Source organism: Microcebus murinus, chromosome 1 (assembly GCF_040939455.1).
Source record: "Microcebus murinus isolate Inina chromosome 1, M.murinus_Inina_mat1.0, whole genome shotgun sequence".
Taxonomy (NCBI): domain Eukaryota; kingdom Metazoa; phylum Chordata; class Mammalia; order Primates; family Cheirogaleidae; genus Microcebus; species Microcebus murinus.
The window spans coordinates 96,696,928-96,700,186 of NC_134104.1; the positions used below are offsets into that span (position 1 = coordinate 96,696,928).

Below are 3,259 nucleotides of genomic sequence, written 5' to 3' on the forward strand. Positions count from 1 at the left end.
AGAACATTTTTGACTTTACAGTTATAAAACACATCTTTGGGTTAGAATAGTAATGTAACACTAGTATATTATTTGATAAATCAGTTTTATATACATATATATACACACACAAATGTAAATGGTATATGCTATTTCTCAAACTAAAGATAAACTACTGGAGAATTATTTATAGTTACAGAAGAAAATGTGTATTTGGCTAAATTTATTGTTTGAAATGTACCATAATGTATTAACTTTGACAATAAATATAAATATGGAGTCACAGGTACGGAGTCTTAAAGATAAAAGAAAAAATTTGATGTGAAAGAAATGGATTGAAGCCCTATAAATGTGAAATTTAAAACTATAAAACCCGCAGAAGATAACATAGGCATGAATATTTATGACTTTTGATTAAATAGTTTCTTGGACATGAAGCATAAAACAAATGACAAAAGAATAAAATAGATAAATTGAACTTAAAATTAAAAACAAAATTAAAAATATTTGTTCTTCAACAGAGACTCTCAAGAAAATGAAATAAAATCCACAGAATGTAAGAAATCAATGATTACAACTTAATAATTAAATTATAACCCAAATAATAAATGGTCAAATTAGTTTTTTTTTAGTATTTTATACTTTATTTAACATTAACAAAATGAAAAACAGTTACAGGTAAATGACAATTCAGTACATTTAGTTGTATATTATTTATAAATTTACATATTCACAAGCTCATAGATCCATCCTTCATCACCATCAAACATTTTAGTCTATGTAGTCAAAGTCTTCTGGAATTCCAAAATTTGTATCAATTTTATTTTCTTCAAGTCCACATTTTCTTTTGGCCCAAGGTTTTATTACAAATATATTATTTCAGGAATTAGAGTTGCTCCTGCTCCCAAAGAGAACACGTTTTCTCCAGACCCTTCTTCCTTTCCCACAGAGAGTAATGGCTTCCAGACGATCAGGCCAGTCCAGCTATTAGCAGCTTCTTTGGCTACTGTATTTGCTTGACGTATTTCTTCTACAACTTGTGGGTCACAGTTTTTGTATTTTTCGACTTCTGCCTTTGGCTGTTCCCATTGGTCCCGAAGTGAAGAGAGTTCTTTTGCTAGCATAGTTCGCTCTTCCGTCTGATGTCGACCAGTTTTAGTGCTTTTCCGTAGATTTTCATGCTTTTGGCTTCCCTCAGACAACTGAGATTCCAGAACCTCCAAATTACATTTCCATTCATGAAAAGCTTTACTTGGAAAAGCCCAATAATAATTAGAAGTTCCAATCCTCACACAGTCAACCATACCATCACCAACTTAACTTTGAAGGACTTCTTTTACTGACATAGCAATAATACCTTCTTCTCTTTGGGAGCAATCTTCTCTATGTATTTTAATTGAAATACATCTTTTGTCTCAAAAAATATTTCCATCATGTGGGCTCTCTTTTCTTCTGCACTCAGTCCTTTTTTCTTTGACATGGGTCGGGTGCAGGGGTTTCTGGTGGCGGGCAATAAACGGTCAAATTAATTGAATAGCCATTTCTCTAAAGATGATACGCACCTGTGCAATAAGCACATGAAAATGTATTCAATATCATTAGTCTTTAAGGAAATGCAAATGAAAGCCAAATAGAAAACAGTTTGGCAGTTCCTCAAATAATTAAACACAGACTTACCAATGACTCAGTAATTCTACTCTCAAATACTCATGCAAGAGAATTGAAAGCCTATACACATACAAATATTTGTACATGAATATTCAAAGCAGCATTTTTCATAAGATTCAAAAAGTGAAAAAACCCAGGTGTCTCCTAATTGATGAATGGATGAACACAATGTGATACATTCATATAATGGAATGTTATTCAGTCATACAAAGTAATGAAATATTATCAACAACAACAATAATAATTATCACATTAAAAAGTAGGCAAGGGACATGAACATTTTTCAAAAGAAGACATACCAATGGGCAAGAATATGAAGAAAATGTTCAACATTACTAATCACCACAGAAATTAAGATTAAAACCACAATGAGGTCTCATCTTATACCAGCCAAAATGGCTATTATTAAAAATACAAAAAAAAAAAGACAAAAAGTAACAGTTGTCTGTGAGGATGTGGAGAAAATGGAATGCTTATACACTGCCAGTGTGAAAGTAAATTAGTATACCTCTATGGAAAACAATATGGAGATTTCTCAAAGAACTAAATGTAGAACTACGATTTGATCCAGGAATCCCACTATTTCTACCCAAAGGGAAAGAAATCAGTGTACCAAAAAGATACCTGTACTTACATGTCTATTGTGGCACTATCCACATAGCAAGGATATGGAATCAATCTAAATGTCCATCAACAGATAACTGGATAAAGAAATGTAGTATATATACACAATGGAATACTATTTGGCCATTCATAAAACAGGATGAAATCATATTTTTGCAGCAACATGGATAGACCTAGAGATTATTATGTCAAATTAAATAAGTCAGACACAGAAAGACAAATATCATATGTTCTCATTTACAAGTGGGAGCTTAATATGTACATATGGACATAGAGTATGGAATGATAGACAATGGAGACATGGGAGGATCAAGGAATGGGATACAGGTGAATAATGAGAAATTTCTTAATGGGCACAAAGTACATTATTTCGGTGATGGACACACTAAAGACTTACCTCACCACTATGTAATATATACATACAACAAAGTTACTTTTATAAATTATTTAATTATTTATATAAATTTTTTAAAAAGGAATGAAGTATTGATATATATTACCATATGGATAGAGTTTTGAAAAAAGTGAAAGAATCAGATACAAAGGCCACATATTGTATCATTTCACTTATATGAAATATTCAAAATAGGCAAATCCAGGGAGAAGGAAAATAAATTAGTAGTGTTTGTAAGCTAGGGGTAGGCAGAATGATGAGTGATTACTAATGGATACAAGATTTTCCTTTTGGGTGAAGAATACATTCTAAAATTAGACAGTGGTGATCTTTGCATAAATCTGTGCAGACACATCATATTATGATCTTTACATATCACTTGCTACAAATACTCCTAGGAGCCTACCCCCAAATGGCCACCAATGACTGTGTCTATACTGTAAATATTATGAAGTGTCCAGAAAGTTGCACTAATCACTATCCAAATTACTACCTACCATAAAAGACAATAAATAGATAAATAATAGCCCTTTAATGTTAGATGAGCTTTTATAGTATTAAACTTGTTATAATGTTTGAGTTAATGATTTAATA

At 31.4% G+C, this 3,259-nt stretch overlaps 1 pseudogene; it reads right to left on the reverse strand.

Moving 5' to 3' along the window:
• Positions 1 to 750: 750 nt before the first annotated feature.
• Positions 751 to 1,459, reverse strand: LOC105881521 (meiotic nuclear division protein 1 homolog; annotated as a pseudogene).
• Between the last annotated feature and the right edge of the window lie 1,800 nt (positions 1,460 to 3,259).